The following is a 22,313-nucleotide window of genomic DNA, read 5'->3' as shown; positions in this document are numbered from 1 at the left end:
CTTCGCACTGAAGATATGGAGGCATTACTTATATGGTGAAAAGAGCTACATTTACACGGACCACAAAAGTCTAAAATATTTGCCAACTCAGAAGGAGCTCAACCTTAGACAGAGGCGATGGATTGAGTTCCTAAAGGACTATGATTGTGTAATTGACTACCATCCTGGGAAGGCAAATGTAGTTGCTGATGCTTTGAGCAGAAAATCCATCACAGCTTTGAGATCATTGAATGCCCATCTATCTTTGGTTCGAGATGGAGCTATTTTGGCTGAGTTGCAAGTGAGGCCAAACCTGCTACAGCAGATTTTAGATGGGCAAAAGGCAGATGAAAAGCTAATGGCCATTATGAGTAAACTCTCAGAGGGAAAAGCAACTGACTATGAGGTGAAAGTAGATGGGTGTCTCTACTACAAAGGAAGAGTATGTGTACCAGATGATGGGGAATTGAAGGCCAGTATTCTGAAAGAGGCACATACCAGTGTTTATGCTATGCACCCAAGAAGTACAAAAATGTATCATGATCCAAACTTGTATTGGTGGCACAGTATAAAGAAGGACATAGCCGACTATGTGACTAAATGCTTGACATGTCGCAAGTCAAGGCGAACATCAAGTTCCATCGGGTTTGCTACACCTATACGCATACCGAATGGAAATGGGATCGGTCACCATGGATTGTGTAAGTGGTCTACCTCTCACCCAGAAGAAACATGATGCAGTATGTGTGATAGTGGATAGAGTGACGAAGTCAGCACACTTTCTGCCAGTTAGGACTGACTACTCACTAGAGAAGTTAGCAATGTATATCGCTGAGATAGTTAGACTGCATGGAATTCCACTTTCCATCATATCTGATCGAGACCCAAGGTTTACATCGAGATTTTGGAAGAAGTTGCATGAGTCCTTGGGTACACAACTCCACTTCAGCATAGCTTTCCATCCTCAGACGGATGGGCAATCAAAAAGAGTAATCCAGGTCCTTGAGGATATGCTGAGGAGTTATGTCATTGAGTTTGAGGGAAGTTGGGATAGATACCTCCCACTGGCAGAATTTGCATACAACAATAGCTACCAAGCTAGTATCCAAATGGCCTCGTATGAAGCACTGTATGGGAGGAAATGTAGAACTCCAGTGTGCTGGACTGAATTGGGCGAAGACAAACTGGTAGGGCCAGACCTGGTGAAACAGACTGAGGAAAAAGTAAAAATAATCAAAGCCAATCTGAAGGTTGCCTCAGACAGATAGAAATCCTATGCCGACTTGAAGCAAAAAGAAATAGAATATGCGGTTGGCGATAAAGTGTTCCTCAAGGTGTCACCGTGGAAGAAGGTACTGAGGTTTGGAAGAAAAGGTAAGTTAAGCCCTAGGTTCATTGGCCCATATGAAATCATTGAACTTGTGGGTCCAGTGGCCTATAGGCTAGCTTTACCACTAGAGCTGGACAAGATCCACAATGTGTTCCACGTATCTATGCGAAGAAGATATCGCTCAGATCCTTCACATGTCATCTCCATGGAAGAAATTGAAGTACAACCGGATTTGACATATGAAGAAGAACCCATACGGATCCTGGCTCGGGAAGTGAAAGAGTTGAGGAATAAGCAGATTCCACTGGTGAAAGTGCTTTGGAGGCACCACAACACTGAAGAGGCAACTTGGGAAAGTGAAGAGACAATGAGGCAACAGTTCCCTCAACTGTTTGCATTAGGTAAATTTCGAGGACAAAATTTAAATTAGAGGGCAAGAGTTGTAACACCCTCCCTGTAGCAACTCCGTACATTCTACTGTTCCGGTGACCAGTGTCGGTCCGGACAGCTAGAACGTCTGAAAAAAAAAATATTTAAACTAAAGTGAGGAACCATAATTAACTCAAATATTAATAAGAAAAATTTAGAAAAAAATTTTAGAAATAAAATGCAACCAAGTTAAATGAGCCGGTGCCCTAGCGATGGGTAACCTAGTGAGAAGTTGCGGTTCTCGAAACTAGGAGCCCTAGACCTGGGGAAAAATTCATAAAATAATTTTTGGGACTCCAGAGAAGGGTCATTGAGGTTCCTATGGCATTAGAATGCCAAGAAAATATTTAGAAAAATTTTTCAATCGGTACAGCCAATTTTGGTCTGTTAAGCCAAACGGAGGGCATTTTGGTCATTTTGCCTCCAGAGGTGATTTTTGGCCGACTTGTCCAGTTAATTAAATAATTATTATAACATAAAATGTGAATAAATATTGCTAAAAATTGAATTGAAAATGAGTAGAGAAAAGAAGAAAAGAAAATGAAGGAAAATACTTAATTATGACATCATATGATGTCTTTAAAAGAGCTCCACCAATCAACTTCTAACAAGCACCTTTAAATCAATTAAAAAAGCACAAAAAGGAGTTAAAAATTGAAAAAAATTTCTGTTCATCTCCTTCAATTTCCGGCAGCCTCTCTTCCCTCACTATCTCCATTAAAACTTCCTCTTTTTCTTGCTAAAACCTCACCCTTTACACCATAAAACCTAATCCTCACTTCACTAAAATTTATCCTCACACCCTAAATCATATTTAGACAGCCATTAGAGGGAGAAATCTTGAAGATTGACAAGCTCAAGTGGGAGCTTTAATAAGATTAGTGTCCAATATTTTCCTCTCTCTTTAAATTCATGACTAGAAAGTTTAAATTCATGACTAGAAAGTTGATTTAACTTGAAATTTATAAGAAATTCAAATGAAAACCTTTGATGTACTCACTTTATATTTTTGGCAGCCATGGATTTATTAGATTTTTGATGATTTCTTTTGTGACACCCCTTACCCGTCTATAGTATATCCGAGTAAGTTATGTCACACGGTGTACCGGAACACTCTATTTTATCTTAATTAATTTTTATCATAGTTTTGAATATAACTTGTGAAATATAATTCATTTAAGTCATTTATTGAAATTATAATTTATTTGAGGTTTCGAAAATTTTATAGAAAATCCGGCAGAGTACCGGCTAAAAATGGAGAAAACAGTTCTTCGGAACCTGTGAAAAACACTTCCAAAATCATTTCCAAACAATCCCAACTCCATTTCATCAACAAAGTCTCAATATGATTTTCAACAACATTTTCATTACTCAAACATTCATTTCTCATGGTACTCATATACAAACAATAAATAAATACTCGAATTTTCCATTCATAACCACAATTTTCATTATATACATGAACATCAAAATACATTACATAAGTTCAATTGCATATGATAAAATAAAAATTAGTTACAAAATACCAAAATGAAACCTAGTGTCCTACCAATGCACTGAAGATGGTGAGGTGACACGGACACTGTGCAGAGCTGCAGGATGGTCTCACCCAGTCTGCGGTCTACTGGGCTCTCGATCAGTATCTCCAGAACCTACGCGTGGCAAAAGCAACGCGCTAAGCAATAATGCTTAGTGGTGCCAATAATAAAATAAAAAGAAATAATAGAAATAAATATGCATTGAATGTATCGATGTTTTACTTGTTTTATACTCGTTATAATCATTTATTTCGTTAATTTTATCCACTTTCATTCTTTTGGTTGCCCAAGTAACCTATACTGAACGACTAGACTGGATAAACGGGTAAACTGGCACTGGGTATCAAGTACCTCGGGCCGTCACACCATCGGTCACATATGTATCTCCCGGTGTGCAACAGTAATGTACCTAACAATGTCAGAATAATATGAGGCACGAGGCCAAGTCTCAACACAATGTCAAAATGGCTAAAAACCATAAAATCATAGAATGGCATAATGCCATGTGCAGTACTGCTAACTGAACCCTATTGGCATGCCAAACTATCCAAACCAATCTTGTTAGGTATACTAGGGCATTTGATACTTTTGAATTCTTCAATTTTTGAATTTCAAGTTTTGGTGTCACTATTCACTTCATTAGTCAACAAAAATGTTGACTTTTGCATAAAAAATAGGTACATTGGTTTTAACACTCCCAACATACCACATTTTGCATTCAAAACTTGTTGGCATTAATCACCAATACCATTTCTAAGCTTAAACTAAGGGAGCAAAATTTTTCAGTTTTCATACCTAAACTTTACTATTCCATTAGTTGCTGTTGCAGTGAGAATTTGAGAAAATGACAAACATGAAAGTTGTTCCTTATTTTGTCTAATTGAATTTCGTTTTTTGAATCACTCCATTTGGAGTTTTGTAGCTCCAGTTATGGTCCAAAAACCACAGCTGGCCGGATTGAAAAATTGCAGAATTGACCATATCTACAGTGCAGTGAACAGTGATTGCAACTGCCTTGTTGGATAGGTTCTGGTCATAATTGGGGGTAGGTTTCTTCATGAAAGTTGTTTGTCTATATCTTAACTTGTCGCTGTAAACATTTCAGGTCAAATGGGCCATTCTACAATGAGTTATGGCCAAATGAACAATTACTGTTCATTTGGTCATTCTGCAGAATCTGGTTGCAGGACATCCAGATTGGGACCAGTTTTTAGTCCACTTGCTTTGGTCTTTTGGCTATGGTTTCTTCACCAAAATTGTGCCATTATGTGTCTAGTTTCATGTCCAATTTGACAAAAACCAATTGAACCTACACAGCCAAAGTTATGGATGTCCAAACAGGCTGGACTCACAGCCTCACTTGCTGCTCTCACTATTTAGCCTACCAAATCAGTTTGGAACACTGTACTTCACTCAAAATTATGGTCAACTTACCTCAAATGGTCACTAATTGACCCTTAAAATGTTCGTTCACCATTACATAAGTGAAACTCAAATTTCCCTCAAAACCCTAATTCCTAAGTTCTCAAATCTTACAATATACATGCCATTAAGGTTTTTAATTCACTTATACACATCAAGGGACATCCATGGATTTTAATTCCATTCAAGCCATCAACCTCAAGAAAGTTCATGGCTGCCGAAAATTGAAGATACTCTAACATGTATAATTTACTTCAAATTTTTATAATTTCTTAACTTAAATTGATGTTCTAACAAAATTAAAAAGAGTGAGAGGGAAAATATAGCACTAACTTCACTTAAGAGCTTTTCAAGAGCTCTAATTCTTCACCTTTTCTCTTTATTTTTGCTGTCTAAGGGTTATTCAAGGTGCAAGGATGAGTTTTAGTGAAAGGAGTAGGAGGATTTATGGTGAAACTTAGTGGAGTGGGAAGCTTGTTGAAGTGTTAATGGAGGTTTAGTCTAGGGCATGGATTCGGCTAGTTTGGGGAGGAAGAAGGCAGATGGTTTTTTTTTAATTTCTTTGGTCTCATTTGTCTCTTTTTATTAGTTAATTAGATGTTGTTTAATTGTGATTGGTGGGAACTTGTAAATGACATCATAATGATGTCATAATTTGCATTATATTGATTTTTCTTTTCTTTTCTTTTCCACTAACTTTAAATTAATTTTTCATCAACATTAATTCATATTTTATGTCATAATAATTATTTACTCAGCTGGACAAGTCGGCCAAAAATCGCCTCTGAAGGCGAAATGACCAAAATGCCCTTCATTTGGCTTAACGGGTCAAAATTATCTGTACCGATTGAAAAATTTTTCTAAATATTTTATTGGCATTCTAATGCCATAGGAACCTCAATAACCCTTCTCTGGAGTCCCAAAAATTATTTTATAAATTTTCTCTCGGATCTAGGGCTCCTAGTTGCGAGAACCGCAACTTCCCACTGGGTTACCCATCGCTTGGGCACCGGCTCATTTGACTTAGTTGTATTTTATTTCTAAAATTTTTACTAAATTTTTCTTATTAATATTTGAGTTAATTATGGTCCCTCACTTTAGTTTAAATATTTTTCCGATCGTTCTAGTCCAGGACCAACACCGTCACCAAACAAAGAGAATGTACGGAGTTGCTACAGGGAGGGTGTTACAACTCTTCCCCTCTAATTTAAATTTCTTCCTCGAAATTTACCTGATGCAAACAGTTAAGGGAACTGTTGCCTCATTGTTTCTTCACTTTGCCAAGTTGCCTCCTCGGTGTTGTGGTGCCTCCAAAGCACTTTCACCAGTGGAATCTGCTTATTTCTCAACTCTTTCACTTCCCGAGCCAGGATCCGTATAGGTTCTTCTTCATATGTCAGATCCGGCTGTATTTCAATTTCTTCCCTGGAGATGACATGTGAAGAATCTGAGCTGTATCTTCTGAGCATGGACACGTGGAACACATTGTGGATCTTGTCCAGCTCTGGTGGTAAAGCTAGCCTATAGGCCACTGGACCCACACATTCAATGACTTCATATGGGCCAATGAACCTAGGGCTTAACTTACCTTTTCTTCCAAACCTCAATACCTTCTTCCATGGTGACACCTTGAGGAACACTTTGTCGCCAACCACATATTCTATTTCTTTTCTCTTCAGGTCGGCATAAGATTTCTATCTGTTCGAGGCAACCTTCAGATTGGCTTTGATTAGTTTTACTTTCTCCTCAGTCTGTTTCACCAAGTTTGGCCCTACCAGTTTGTCTTCACCCAATTCAGTCCAGCACACTGGAGTCCTACATTTGCTCCCATACAGTGCTTCATACGGGGCCATTTGGATACTAGCTTGGTAGCTATTGTTGTATGCAAATTCTGCCAGTGGGAGGTATCTATCCCAACTTCCCTCAAATTCAATGACACAACCCCTCAGCATATCCTCAAGGACCTGGCATATATTTCATGTTATTATTATCATTTTAATTCAATATTTGTATCAATTCCATTGGTTTCAATTGTTTACCTGGATTACTCTTTCTGATTGCCCATCCGTCTGAGGATGGAAAGCTGTGCTGAAGTGGAGTTGTGTACCCAAGGACTCATGCAACTTCTTCCAAAATCTCGATGTAAACCTTGGGTCTCGATCAGATATGATGGAAAGTGGAATTCCATGCGCCTAACTATCTCACCGATATACAATTACGCTAACTTCTCCAAAGGAGTAGTCACCCTAATCGCGTAAAGTGTGCTGACTTCTTCAATCTATCTACTATCACCCACACTGCATCATATTTCTTCTGGGTGAGAGGTAGGCCACTTACAAAATCCATGGTGACCCGATCTCATTTCCATTCAGGTATGCGTATAGGCTGTAGCAAGCCTGATGGAACTCGATGTTCTGCCTTGACTTGCTGACATGTCAAGCATTTAGTCACATAGTCAACTATGTCCTTCTTCATACCAGGCCACCAATACTGAAGCTTCAAATCATGATACATCTTTGTACTTCCTGGGTGCATAGCATATACACTGGTGTGTGCCTCTTTTAGAATACTGGCCTTCAATTCCCCATCATCTGGTACACACGCCTTCCTTTGTAATACGACACCCATCCGCTTTCACCTCATAGTCGATTGCTTTTCCTCCGAGATTTTGCTCATAATAGCCATTAGCTTCTCATCTACTTTCGCCCATCTAAAATCCAGAATGTGTTTGGCCTCACTTGCAACTCAGCCAAAATAACTCCATCTCAAACTAAAGATAGACGGGTATTCAATGATCTCAAAGCTGTGATGGATTTTCTGCTCAAAGCATCAGCAACTACATTTGCCTTCCCAGGATGGTAGTCAATTACACAATCATAATCCTTCAGGAACTCAATCCATCGTCTCTGTCTAAGGTTGAGCTCCTTCTGGGTTGGCAAGTATTTCAGGCTTTTGTGGTCCGTGTAAATGTAGCACTTTTCACCATACAAGTAATGCCTCCATATCTTCAGTGCGAAGATAATTGCTGCAAGCTCTAGATCATGGGTAGGGTAATTTTGTTCATGTGGCCTTAGCTGCCTGGAAGCATAAGCGACCACCTTCCCCTCTTGCATCAATACACACCCTAACCCATTATGAGAGGCATCACTGTAGACCACAAAGTCCTTTCTCGACATCGTGTTAACACTGGTGCCTCTGTCAACATAGCCTTCAACTTCTCAAAACTGGTCTGACATTTGTCATTCCAGTCAAATCTAACATTATTGTGTAACAACTTGGTCATTGGAGCAGCTATTAATGAAAATCCCTTCACAAATCTCCTGTAATACCTAGCTAGCCCCAAGAAGCTTCTGACTTCAGTTGTATTCTTGGGAGGCTTCCATTCCATCACTACTTTAATTTTCTTGGGATCCACCCTAATCCCATCAGCTGACACTATGTGTCCAAGGAATGCAATCTCATTTAACCAAAAATCACACTTGGACAACTTAGCATACAGCTTCTTTTCTCTCAGGGTTTGCAGAACAATCCTCAAATGCTCATCATGTTCTTCCCTGGTCTTGGAATACACCAGAATATCATCAATAAAGACCATTACGAACCGATCTAGGTATGGATGGAAGATACGGTTCATAAGGTCCATGAATGCCGCTGGTGCATTTGTTAGGCCAAAGGGCATCACTAGAAACTCATAATGCCCATACCGGGTCCTGAATGCAGTCTTTGGCACATCTACATCCTTCACCCTCAACTGATGATACCCTGATCTGAGATCAATCTTAGAAAATACTCCTGCTCCCTTCAACTGATCAAACAAATCATCAATTCTAGGCAACGGATATTTGTTCTTCACAGTCACTTTATTCAACTGCCGGTAATTGATATATAGCCTCAAAGTCCCATCCTTTTTCTTTACAAACAGCACTGGTGCTCCCCATGGTGACACACTGGGGCGTATAAACCCCTTATCAAGTAACTCTTGCAATTGAGTTTTCAACTCCCTCAATTCCGTGGGTGCCATCCTATAAGGAGTAATGGAAATGGGTCTTTGTGCAGTTGTCTCAATAGCAAATTCAACTTCCCTTTCTGGTGGCAATCCAGGCAACTCTTCAGGAAATACCTCTGGGAAGTCTCTTATGGGTATATCACTCAGGTTTGGCTTAGCCTGCCTAGTATCCACCACATGTGCTAGGAAGGCTTCACAGCCTTTTCTCATCATTCTTTGTAACACCCCTCACCCGACTACAGTGTAGCCGAGCAAAGTGTGCTACATTCGGTGCCGGAGCACCCTATCTTATCTTACTTTATTCCTTTCATATTTTGATCTCGTTATATTTTAATATTAATTATTTTTCGACGGAGAAACCAGCGGAGTTTCCCCTATTTTATTACCAGTTGACGTATTTTACTATTTACCTGTTTGAAAGTTTCAATAATATTTTATAAATAAAATCTCATCAATTATTTTCATAACCATCTCATAATTTACATCTCATTCATATATCTCAATTTCATATTCATTTCCATGCATTATCTATATATTTTAAATCTGTCTTCGAATCCATACAATCTCATTCATGCTCAAATCACATAAGTAAAATTTTCAAATTTCTTTAATTTACATAATTTCATAATTTACATGATATATAAATTAATTACATATGAAAAAGCTAATTTATTAAATTACATTACATTTCTATTAATTACCTGCTCATAATCTACATTATAATACAATATCTAGCATTTTATACTAAATACAAAATATGATCTATATGGGCCCTATCTACATGCATTGCTGAGGAGGTGACAACCTTGATTACTTCAGGCACTTCTGCAGATCTGGACTCCAAAAATCTTAGTCAAAGTACCTGCGCGAGGAAACAAATCCATCGCGCTAAGCATTGCTGCTTAGTGGTGCAATAATAGAACAAGAACATAATATAACAATAAAGAAAGAACGAAGCATAATTTGAATATTTAAGAATCAATTTAATTTAATACAATGTGTCTAATATTAATTATCTTTTGTTCTAATTTGTTCCGCTTTGGAAGCGTTTAATTCCTAAATTCACAGTGATAATGTACAATATACAGAATTAATAAAAATACTCAGTTTATATTCATATGGCAATAGAAAGCACATTTAAAATATTTAGTTAAGTTATACCTATTTTTGCAACTCTTTTATCATTTTACTTAATAATTTTTTTTTATGTGGTTTGGATCATTTCATAATTCTAACTAATTCTTTTGAAGTCTTATTAACTCATTTATTTGATTTCTAATATTTTTAATTACTAATAGTCTTAATTTATTTCAATAAATTACACTGCCCAAGTAACCTACGACAGGCTGACTAAACTGGATAACGGTCGTTGGCATCGACACCGCGTTTCTCGGGCGATCATACCATGGGACGCAGTAACGCCAACCACGATAACGATCGGTATGGCTAAAAAGCCATGATACACATAATCAGGCATAAAAGCCATGAATATTGGCATAATGCCATGAATGCGGGCATAAAGCCATGAATGCGGGCACAAAGCCATAAATACAGGCATAAAGCCTTTTGCAGTACTGCTAAAACAATACCCTATTGGCATGCCAAACTATCCAATCTGACACACATGTCTAGGCAATATAAGGGCACATAATATCATTAAACATTAATATATTGTATTTTATGACTTCATTATTTCATAATAAATTTCAATTATAATTCGTACATTCATTTGATCATTTATATGATCACAATTCACATCAATTATCCTTTTTATACCATTGTACTCAAAATACTTCTCCTTTCTACAATAATGAGAACTAATGTCTCATTCATACATTAATGTGGTTCATTTATTCATTCTTTATGTTATTCATATTAATCACAACTCTAAACAATGGTTCACATGTACCATTGTATTCAAAACATTTTTCCTTTTCTCATTTATACATTCAAGAATCTACTTATGTAATTGCAAATTTTATATTTCAAGTTGAGTTACTAATATTTTATGAATTCCATTTGTGATGGGCATATAAGCCCTAACTATCTATTTACATCAATTAGATGACTTATTTTTCATGTTTCCAGTAATCCATGAAAATTTCATGGACTTCAAATTTATGCTCTTAATTTCCTTTTAACAATTTTGACTAAGATGCATAGTCCACATTTGTCATACCATTCTAAGCATTAAGCTTAGAATTGGTTCTAGGTCTTCATCTTAATTTGCTAATTATTTTGACTACTATTCACCTTACTAGTCAACCAAAATGTTGACTTTTTCTACTTAATGGATATATTAGTTCTAATTACACCAAGATCCCACATTTTGAGTTTTACATTTGCTAGTATTAATTGCCAATTGCAATTTAAAGTCCCCTAGATGCATTTCTAATTTCACATTTTGAATTTCAAGTATTGGTGTCACTATTCACCTCATTGGTCAACAAAAATGTTGACTTTTGGATAGAAAATAGGTACATTGGTTTTAGCACCCCCAATGTACCACATTTTACATTTAAAACTTGTTGGAATTAACCACCAAATCCATTTCCAAACCTAAAACCAAAAGAGCAGAATTTTCAGTTTTTGTGACCCAACTTTACTATTCCATTGGGTCCTGTTGCAGTGGGAATTTGAGGAAATGGTAAACATGAAAGTTATTCCTTATTTTTTCTAGTTGAATTTCTTTTTTTGAATTACTCCATTTGGAGTTTTGTAACTCCAGATATGGTCCAAAAACCACAGCTGGCCGGATTTCAATTCTGCAGAATTTACCAAATCTACAGTATCATGAACAGTGACTGCCACTGCCATTTGGGTTAGGTTCTGGTCATAATTTGGGGTAGGTTTCTTCATAAAAGTTGTTTGTCTATGTCTTAACTTGTTTCTGTAAAAATTTCAGGTCAATTGACCATTTCTACAGTGAGTTATGGCCAAATGAACAGTTACTGTTCATTTGGTCATTCTGCAGAATTGGCTTGCAGGGTATCCGGATGGGGGCCAACTTTTGGTCTACTTTCTTTGGTCTTTTGGGCATGGTTTCTTCAGCAAAAATGTGTCATTATAAGTCTAGTTTCATATCCAATTGGCCAAACACCAATTGGACCTACACAGCCAAAGATATGGCAGTCCAAACAGGCTGGACTCACAGCCTCCCTGCTGCTGTCACTAGGCAGCATGCCCATTTCAGTTTGCCATGCAATAGTTCACTCCTAATTATGGTCAACTTACCCCAAATGGTCACTAATTGACCATTAGAATGTTCTTTAACAATTTTCTAAGCAAAGTCAAATTTTCACTCCAAAACCCTAGCTCAAAGTCAAGGTTTTCACAAATTTCCTTAGTTAACTCTTTCATTCCTTTTATATATATATATATATACACTTTAAACATAATCTCTATTTCACTCTAAGTCCATTAAAACAATCAAACTCATTCCTTCCTTAGGGCTGCCGAAATTCATGGTATACATACATATGAATTCTTTTCATTTAATTTACAAATTCTTGTTCACTTTAAGTCCTTAACATGGAATGAAAGGGATTTAGGTATAAATATGCACTAACCTTTTTGAAACCAACATTGAGCTTGTTATTCTTCAAGATTTCTCCTAGAATCATAATAATCATAATCAATTATAACTTCACTTTCCTAAATTAAATATCCAATAAAAATTCAACATCATTTCCCCTTAAATTGGACTAAACTCCTATCATAAATCTTAAATCCACAACCACCCATTAATACCCAATCTGGCAGCTTGTGCATTCAAATTTATATATAATGATCTAACCGTTAGATAAATCCCAAATTTTAACCATATATTCAAGACATCCCTGTACAATATCAGTAAAAATTTTAGCATCAAATAATCACTATATCATGAGATATCAAAACATTCATTCAACCCTTCCAAATCTGAATTTTTGCAGAAATCAGTCTTACTCAGACAGCTCATGCAAAAAAATTTATATCTCATAAACCACAAGTCTAAAATTCACCAAATTTTAACCCAGCAGCCTCAACATCCCAAATATCATTTGTACCAAATTTCATAATTTTATAAGCATCCTAACTATTTATTTTTCTCAAATTTCAGTAGCCAAAATTCAGAATTCAACCTACAGACAGCCTGTGTTCAACAATATATTTCACCAAATCCAACCGTTGAACAATCACCAAATTTTAACCATAACTTCCAAACATACATACCTCAAACATATCCAAAAATCAGCCATAGATGTTGAGCCAAACGCACCTGGACGGAAGAGAAAGTTGCTGCCCTGCTGAACCCCTATTTCTGCTACTGTTCATCTCCTTCTCCTTCTTCCTTTCTTTCTTTCTTTCTCTTTCTTTCTTATTCCAGCCCGTATGAAGAAGGAAACTGCTGGTTTCCTTTGTTTTTTTTTTTTTAATCTCATTTTAAGTCATTTTTATCTCTTTTTATTGGTTTGTCAAATGGTGATTGGAGGGGGCTTTTAAATGACATCATCATATGTCATAATTAAGCATTTTCCTTCATTTTCTTTTCTTCTTTTCTCTACTCATTTTCAATTCAATTTTTAGTAATGTTTATTCATATTTTATGTCATATTAATTATTTACTCAACTGGACAAGTCGGCCAAAAATCACCTCTGAAGGCGAAATGACCAAAATGCCCTCCGTTTGGCTTAATGGGTCAAAATTGCCTGTATCGATTGAAAAATTTTTCTAAATATTTTCTTGGCATTCTAATGCCATAGGAACCTCAATGACTCTTCTCTGGAGTCCCAAAAATTATTTTATGAATTTTTCCCCGGGTCTAGGGCTCCTCGTTGCGAGAACCGCAACTTCACTCTGGTTACCCATCGCTAGGGCACCGGCTCGTTTAACTTGGTTGTATTTTATTTCTAAAATTTTTACTAAATTTTTCTTATTAATATTTGAGTTATTTATGGTTCCTCACTTTAGTCTAAATATTTTTCCGAACGTTCTAGCTGTCCGACTTTAATCGTCACCGAATAAGAGAATGTACTGAATTGCTCTGATGAGGGTGTTACAATTCTTCCCCTCTAATTTAAATTTCGTCCTCGAAATTTACTGGGTATTTTGGATTCTGAGATAATTCTTTTACCTGTCTATTGCTCCATCTGTCTACTTCTTTTATACATATGGTACTATTTAAATTTTTTTTTTGAATCTATTATTATACACTTTGGCATATCATAAGGGAAGGATACTTTACCTCAAATTTACATTTGGGGCTTCTTGCTCCTCTCTGACTTGGGTGACATTACTGTTGTACTTGGTCCTTCCACGACCTCTGTTTGGGTCCGTGGTAAATTCCTCTTAGGACAATCTTTCAAACGATGGTCTATGGCCCCACATCTATAACAGGCTCCAGTCAATCCCCTACATTCACCTTTATGCCACTTGTTACAATGACCACATTTTCTTGCTAGTCCTGACGCACTCACTACTAGTGTTTCTGGTTGATCTCTTCTGGGTATAGGCCTGGGTCTGGATCTCCTACTTTGATCAGATGTCTGACTTACCTGTTCTCTCAGCCTCTTATTACTAAACTGTCCAAATTTCCTCTTTTGCTGATCACCACTCCTCTTCTGTTCCTCTTCATGAACACAGCTAATATATTTCTTTCTGAACTCTATCAGAAAGAATTCCCAAGTTACGTCGGCTCGTTGCACTGCCTTGGTTACAACATCCCACCACCGATATGCAGCTTCTTGTAACAATGAAACTGCACACTCCAAACTCTGTTCTGGTGTGCAATGGAGCTGCTGCAAGACTCTTTCAGTCCTTTCTAACCAATACTCACCGTAATCGTCTTCCATTCTACCATTGAAATCTACAGCTCCATATTTCCTAATTTTTCCTAGAGGTGATTTCTGCTGAGACAATGGTGGAATAACCCCTGTCATCTATCGAAAGAATCCAGTCATCTGCTCAAATAAGGCCAGTTGGGGTTGTACAGGCACCTCTTGCACTAGTGGAGTAGGATCTCCCCGATTTCCAATATCACTCCCAATCGGAATGCGGCTTACTGCTTCTTCTTCTACTGCCCTCTGCGATTCTGAGTCCATACCTTAACGTAAAATAACCAAAAAAATAGATCTGCATTAGTGTCACCTCAACTCATATGAATGCAATGCATGATATGCAATCTATCTAGGTCCAGAAACGCCTAAACCGCGCTCTGATACCAATAAATGTAACACCCCTCACCCAACTACAGTGTAGCCGAGCAAAGTGTGCTACATTCGGTGCCGGAGTACCCTATCTTATCTTACTTTATTCCTTTCATATTTTGATCTCGTTATATTTTAATATTAATTATTTTTCGACGGAGAAACCAGCGGAGTTTCCCCTATTTTATTACCAGTTGACGTATTTTACTATTTACCTGTTTGAAAGTTTCAATAATATTTTACAAATAAAATCTCATCAATTATTTTCATAACCATCTCATAATTTACATCTCATTCATATATCTCAATTTCATATTCATTTCCATGCATTATCTATATATTTCAAATCTGTCTTCGAATCCATACAATCTCATTCATGCTCAAATCACATAAGTAAAATTTTCAAATTTCTTTAATTTACATAATTTCATAATTTACATGATATATAAATTAATTACATATGAAAAAGCTAATTTATTAAATTACATTACATTTCTATTAATTACCTGTTCATAATCTACATTATAATACAATATCTAGCATTTTATACTAAATACAAAATATGATCTATATGGGCCCTATCTACATGCATTCTTTGAGGAGGTGACAACCTTGATTACTTGAGCACTTCGCAGATCCGACTCCAAAAATCTTAGTCAAAGTACCTACGCGAGGAAACAAATCCATCGCGCTAAGCATTGCTGCTTAGTGGTGCAATAATAGAACAAGAAAATAATATACCAATAAAGAAAGAACGAAGCATAATTTGAATATTTAAGAATCAATTTAATTTAATACAATGTGTCTAATATTAATTATCTTTTGTTCTAATTTGTTTCGCTTTGGAAGCGTTTAATTCCTAAATTCACAGTGATAATGTACAATATACAGAATTAATAAAAATACTCAGTTTATATTCATATGGCAATAGAAAGCACATTTAAAATATTTAGTTAAGTTATACCTATTTTTGCAACTCTTTTATCATTTTACTTAATAATTTTTTTATGTGGTTTGGATCATTTCATAATTCTAACTAATTCTTTTGAAGTCTTATTAACTCATTTATTTGATTTCTAATATTTTTAATTACTAATAGTCTTAATTTATTTCAATAAATTACACTGCCCAAGTAACCTACGACAGGCTGACTAAACTGGATAACGGGTCGTTGGCACCGACACCGCGGTGCCTCGCCGTCATACCATGGGACGCAGAACGCCAAACACGTATAAAAGGTATGGCTAAAAAGCCATGATACACATAATCAGGCATAAAAGCCATGAATGTTGGCATAATGCCATGAATGCGGCATAAAGCCATGAATGCGGCACAAAGCCATAAATACAGCATAAAGCCTTTTGCAAGATCTTGCTAAAACAATACCCTATTGGCATGCCAAACTATCCAATCTGACACACATGTCTAGGCAATACAAGGGCACATAATATCATTAAACATTAATATATTGTGTTTTATGACTTCATTATTTCATAATAAATTTCAATTATAATTCGTACATTCATTTGATCATTTATATGATCACAATTCACATCAATTATCCTTTTTATACCATTGTACTCAAAATACTTCTCCTTTCTACAATAATGAGAACTAATGTCTCATTCATACATTAATATGGTTCATTTATTCATTCTTTATGTTATTCATATTAATCACAATTCTAAACAATGGTTCACATGTACCATTGTATTCAAAACATTTTTCCTTTTCTCATTTATACATTCAAGAATCTACTTATGTAATTGCAAATTTTATATTTCAAGTTGAGTTACTAATATTTTATGAATTCCATTTGTGATGGGCATATAAGCCCTAACTATCTATTTACATCAATTAGATGACTTATTTTTCATGTTTCCAGTAATCCATGAAAATTTCATGGACTTCAAATTTATGCTCTTAATTTCCTTTTAACAATTTTGACTAAGATGCATAGTCTACATTTGTCATACCATTCTAAGCATTAAGCTTAGAATTGGTTCTAGGTCTTCATCTTAATTTGCTAATTATTTTGACTACTATTCACCTTACTAGTCAACCAAAATGTTGACTTTTTCTACTTAATGGATATATTAGTTCTAATTACACCAAGATCCCACATTTTGAGTTTTACATTTGCTAGTATTAATTGCCAATTGCAATTTAAAGTCCCCTAGATGCATTTCTAATTTCACATTTTGAATTTCAAGTATTGGTGTCACTATTCACCTCATTGGTCAACAAAAATGTTGACTTTTGGATAGAAAATAGGTACATTGGTTTTAGCACCCCCAATGTACCACATTTTACATTTAAAACTTGTTGGAATTAACCACTAAATCCATTTCCAAACCTAAAACCAAAAGAGCAGAATTTTCAGTTTTTGTGACCCAAATTTACTGTTCCATTAGGTCCTGTTGCAGTGGGAATTTGAGGAAATGGTAAAGATGAAAGTTGTTCCTTATTTTTTCTAGTTGAATTTCTTTTTTTGAATTACTCCATTTGGAGTTTTGTAACTCCAGATATGGTCCAAAAACCATAGCTGGCCGGATTTCAATTCTGCAGAATTTACCAAATCTACAGTACCATGAATAGTGACTGCCACTGCCATTTGGGTTAGGTTCTGGTCATAATTTGGGGTAGGTTTCTTCATAAAAGTTGTTTGTCTATGTCTTAGCTTGTTGCTGTAAAAATTTCAGGTCAATTGACCATTTCTACAGTGAGTTATGGCCAAATGAACAGTTACTGTTCATTTGGTCATTCTGCAGAATTGGCTTGCAGGGTATTCGGATGGGGGCCAACTTTTGGTCCACTTGCTTTGGTCTTTTGGGCATGGTTTCTTCAGCAAAAATGTGTCATTATAAGTCTAGTTTCATATCCAATTGGCCAAACACCAATTGGACCTACACAGCCAAAGATATGGCAGTCCAAACAGGCTGGACTCACAGCCTCCCTACTGCTGTCACTAGGCAGCATGCCCATTTCAGTTTGCCATGCAATAGTTCACTCCTAATTATGGTCAACTTACCCCAAATGGTCACTAATTGACCATTAGAATGTTCTTTAACAATTTCCTAAGCAAAGTCAAATTTTTACTCCCAAACCCTAGCTCAAAGTCAAGGTTTTCACAAATTTCCTTAGTTAACTCTTTCATTCCTTATATATATATATATATATATATATATATACACACTTTAAACATAATCTCTAATTCACTCTAAGTCCATTAAAACAATCAAACTCATTCCTTCCTTAGGGCTGCCGAAATTCATGGTATACATACACATGAATTCTTTTCATTTAATTTACAAATTCTTGTTCACTTTAAGTCCTTAACATGGAATGAAAGGGATTTAGGTATAAATATGCACTAACCTTTTTGAAACCAACCTTGAGCTTGTTATTCTTCAAGATTTCTCCTAGAATCATAATAATCATAATCAATTATAACTTCACTTTCCTAAATTAAATATCCAATAAAAATTCAACATCATTTCCCCTTAAATTGGACTAAACTCCTATCATAAATCTTAAATCCACAACCACCCATTAATACCCAATCTGGCAGCTTGTGCATTCAAATTTATATATAATGATCTAACCGTTAGATAAATCCCAAATTTTACCCATATATTCAAGACATCCCTGTACAATATCAATAAAAATTTTAGCATCAAATAATCTCTATATCATGAGATATCAAAACATTCATTCAACCCTTTAAAATCTGAATTTTTGCAGAAATCAGTCTTACTCAGACAGCTCATGCAAAACAATTTATATCTCATAAACCACAAGTCTAAAATTCACCAAATTTTAACCCAGCAGCCTCAACATCTCAAATATCATTTGTACCAATTTTCATAATTTTATAAGCATCCTAATTATTTATTTTTCTCAAATTTCAGTAGCCAAAATTCAGAATTCAACCTACAGACAGCCTATGTTCAACAATATATTTCTCCAAATCCAATCGTTGAACAATCACCAAATTTTAACCATAACTTCCACACATACATACCTCAAACATATCCAAAAATCAGCCGTAGATATTGAGCCAAACGCACCTGGACGGAAGAGAAAGATGTTGCCCTACTGAACCCCTATTTTTGCTACTGTTCATCTCCTTCTCCTACTTCTTTTCTTTCTTTCTTTCTCTTTCTTTCTTATTCCAGCCCGTATGAAGAAGGAAACTATTGGTTTCCTTTGTTTTTTTATCTCATTTTAAGTCATTTTTATCTCTTTTTATTGGTTTGTCAAATGGTGATTGGAGGGGGCTTTTAAATGACATCATCATATGTCATAATTAAGCATTTTCCTTCATTTTCTTTTCTTCTTTTCTCTACTCATTTTCAATTCAATTTTTAGTAATGTTTATTCATATTTTATGTCATATTAATTATTTACTCAACTGGACAAGTCGGCCAAAAATCACCTCTGAAGGCGAAATAACCCAAATGCCCTCCGTTTGGCTTAACGGGTCAAAATTGTCTGTACCGATTGAAAACTTTTTGTAAATATTTTCTTGGCATTCTAATGCCATAGAACCTCAATGACTCTTCTCTGGAGTCCCAAAAATTATTTTATGAATTTTTCCCCTGGTCTAGGGCTCCTCGTTGCGAGAACCGCAACTTCACTCTGGTTACCCATCGCTAGGGCACCGGCTCGTTTAACTTGGTTGTATTTTATTTCTAAAATTTTTACTAAATTTTTCTTATTAATATTTGAGTTATTTATGGTTCCTCACTTTAGTTTAAATATTTTTCCGAACGTTCTAGCTGTCTAGACCGACACTGGTCACCGGAACAGTAGAATGTACGGAATTGCTACAGTGAGGGTGTTACATTCTTCTTGCAACTGTGGTTGAGATGACATTGGACAAGAAATCTGTCCTTTCCCCCACAACTATGATCTCATTACCCTCAGAAGTTTTCAAAGAAATCCTCTTCAGTTTACAATCAACTATTGCCTGATGACGTGACAACCAATCCATTCCCAAAATCACATTAAACTCGTGGAAGGGCAACTCAATCAGGTCTGCCAAAAATTCATACCCCTGAATCCTTAACGGGCAACCCTTGTATACTTTGTTCACCACTACACTGTGGCCCAATGGATTAGTAACCAGAATGTCTTGGTCACTCTCCCCTACTAGTATCCCCCTATCTACGGGTAGGTTGATGCAGATGTATGAATGAGTGGATCCTGGATCCACTAATGCATGCACAGATGTAGTGTAGAGGGAGAACGTACCCCTGATGACGTCCGGGGCATCTTGCTCCTCCTGAGCTCTAATGGCATAAGCTCGCGGGTGGTGCATTATCGAGCCTCTTTCTTTGGCTCAGATGCGAGCCTCTGTGATGGTCCCAGCTGCGTCGATTTGCGGATTTTCTACCCCTTTGTGGTGCGGGGCAGTGCATGCGCTTGTGTTGGAGCAGCTGGAGGAGTTCTGCGTGGACAGTTCTTCAACTGATGCTCTGTTGACCCACATCTTAAGCAGGCACCAGTCACTCTCCAACACTCTCCCTTATGCCATTTCAAACAATGTGGACATGCGAGAAGATCTTTGGTCCCTGAACCCCATCCCCGGAGCTGCCCATTGATGGTGTGGGTGACCTCTCCTAGGGGTAAGCGTGGCTGGGCCCCGAGGTGACCACGACCTTGTGGTCGACTGAACTCGTGCGGGTGGACCCTTGAACTTCTTCCCAAATGTAGGAGATGAACTAGACTGACCTGGGCCCCTCTTCTGCTGTCTCTCTCTTCTGGTCTGCTCACTTATTCTAACCTTTTCAACCTTTATTGCAGCTTCCACTAACTTGGTGAAGTCTGTGATTCCCAAGGCAGTGATCATGATCTTTATATTGTCATTTAATCCTTCTTCAAATCTCTTACACCTTTCGGCCTCATTAGGGACTATCTCCCTTCCATAGCGGCTCAATCTGACGAATTCCTTCTCATACTCGACCACTGACAGCTGTCTTTGCCTCAGATTAATGAACTCTCTTCTTCTCTCTTCCAGGTATACACTACCCATATATTTCTTCTTGAATTCAGAGAGGAAGAAGTCCCAAGTTATAACTTCTGGCTGCACTTCACTGGATACCGTGTCCCACCATTCATATGCATCATCTTGCAACAGAGATACAGCAGCCTCTAAATTTTGCTCTGGGGTGCAGTGGAGTTGTTTTAAAACTCTGCCTGTTCTGTTCAACCAATTCTCGGCTGCAACAGAATCATCTTCTCTCTTCCCAAAGAAGTCCACCGCTCCAAACTTTCTCAATTTTTCTAGATGTGATTTTGGTTGTGGAGGTGGTGGTGGTGGTGCTGGCATTACCCCGGCCATTTGTCTGAAGAATTCGGCCATTTGCTAGAACATGGCCTGTGGAGGCTGAGCAGGCTCTGCTTGAGCTGGCGGAGCAGGTTCTCCCATACCCCCAGTCTCAGCTGCTGCAGGTGGAGCATGACTCTCCACTTCCTCCTCAACTGCCCTCTGAGATGTAGGGTCCATATCCTATTCAAAATAAGAAAGACAAACAGATCTGCATTAGTGTCACCTCGACTCTTACAAATGCAATGCATGGTATGGACTCAATCTAGGCCCAGAAACGCCTAAACCGTGCTCTGATACCACTAAATGTGACACCCCTTACCCGTCTACAGTATATCCGAGTAAGTTATGTCACACGGTGTACCGGAACACTCTATTTTATCTTAATTAATTTTTATCATAGTTTTGAATATAACTTGTGAAATATAATTCATTTAAGTCATTTATTGAAATTATAATTTATTTGAGGTTCCGAAAATTTTATAGAAAATCCAGTGATCTGCTAAAAATGGAGAAAACAGTTCTTCGGAACCTGTGAAAAACACTTCCAAAATCATTTCCAAACAATCCCAACTCCATTTCATCAACAAAGTCTCAATATGATTTTCAACAACATTTTCATTACTCAAACATTCATTTCTCATGGTACTCATATATAAATAATAAATAAATACTCGAATTTTCCATTCATAACCACAATTTTCATTATATACATGAACATCAAAATACATTACATAAGTTCAATTACATATGATAAAATAAAAATTAGTTACAAAATACCAAAATGAAACCTAGTGTCCTACCAATGCACTGAAGATGGTGAGGTGACACGGACACTATGCAGAGCTGCAGGATGGTCTCACCTAATCTGCGGTCTACTGGGCTCTCGATCAGTATCTCCAGAACCTACGCGTGGCAAAAGCAACGCGCTAAGCAATAATACTTAGTGGTGCCAATAATAAAATAAAAAGAAATAACATAAATAAATATGCATTCAATGTATCGATGTTTTACTTGTTTTATACTCGTTATAATCATTTATTTCGTTAATTTTATCCACTTTCATTCTTTTGGTTGCCCAAGTAACCT

The sequence above is a fragment of the Hevea brasiliensis genome, chromosome 8 (genome assembly GCF_030052815.1).
Source record: "Hevea brasiliensis isolate MT/VB/25A 57/8 chromosome 8, ASM3005281v1, whole genome shotgun sequence".
Lineage (NCBI taxonomy): Eukaryota > Viridiplantae > Streptophyta > Magnoliopsida > Malpighiales > Euphorbiaceae > Hevea > Hevea brasiliensis.
The sequence above is the reverse complement of the archived record's forward strand: the minus strand, read 5'-3'. Positions refer to the sequence as shown.